Source organism: Ovis canadensis, chromosome 23 (assembly GCF_042477335.2).
Source record: "Ovis canadensis isolate MfBH-ARS-UI-01 breed Bighorn chromosome 23, ARS-UI_OviCan_v2, whole genome shotgun sequence".
NCBI classification, from domain to species: domain Eukaryota; kingdom Metazoa; phylum Chordata; class Mammalia; order Artiodactyla; family Bovidae; genus Ovis; species Ovis canadensis.
Window position 1 is genome coordinate 73,338,785 of NC_091267.1, and position 848 is coordinate 73,339,632.

At 46.2% G+C, this 848-nt stretch overlaps 1 non-coding gene across 1 annotated transcript; it reads left to right on the forward strand.

The window, feature by feature from the left end:
- The first annotated feature begins 241 nt into the window (after nt 1–241).
- Nucleotides 242–313, forward strand: TRNAC-ACA (transfer RNA cysteine (anticodon ACA)). Its single transcript has one exon. It is a non-coding gene; the product is annotated as a tRNA-Cys (tRNA).
- Nucleotides 314–848: the final 535 nt, after the last annotated feature.

Genomic DNA, 848 nt, shown 5'->3' on the forward strand with positions numbered 1-848 from the left:
AAAAAAACCCTTCAGGGATAGAAAAAAACAACCTGTAATCTATTTCAGGCTTCTCAGTGAAAAGCACTAGCTAGCCGGCTTCATTCTTCCAACAAACTAGTGCCAGTATGAAGCCAGGAAGCTGCCACCTTCAGCCTTCAAATTCATCCTGTTTTCCCCTAGAAATTTTTTGAGTCTAACCAGGTGAATATTTTATTAAACTTCCCAAATAGGATAACCTTTTATCAGTTTGTTGAGAACTTCCCTGGTGGCTCAGATGGTAAAGCGTCTGCCTACAATGCAGGAGACCCAGGTTCGATCCCTGGGTTGGGAAGAGCTCCTGGAGAAGGAAATGGCAACCCACTCCAGTATTCTTGCCTGGAAAATCCCACTGATGGAAGAGCCTGGTAGGCTACAGTCCGTGGGGTTGCAAAGAGTCGGTTACGACTGAGCGACTTTACTTTCACTTCCACTTTACCAGTGGGAAAGCTGAAGTCACCAATTGATAGATCGGCTATATTGTGCTAAATACATTCCACATTGCCTTGACTATTTGGGGGTGTGTCACAGAGGCATAAGTAGTGGAAACAGCCATTTTATTAGTTTCATAATTACAGGATCCAGATGCCTTCTTCTGCTAATGTGGGCAGGGAGAAACTTGCCTTCCATCCAGATTGGACAGCTGGGCTCCACCAGGCTCCTTTGCCCCCAAATGCAAAATTCGTCTAGACTTCAGCCTCAGTCATTGGAGGCGGAACCCTGAAAACACAAAACCAAAACTGACAGAAGAGGGCGGGGCTTCGAATAGAATCTCCTGCTCCTTGGAAAGTGGTGGAAAGGCCGGCACTGGCCCTTTTATCCTCCATCTA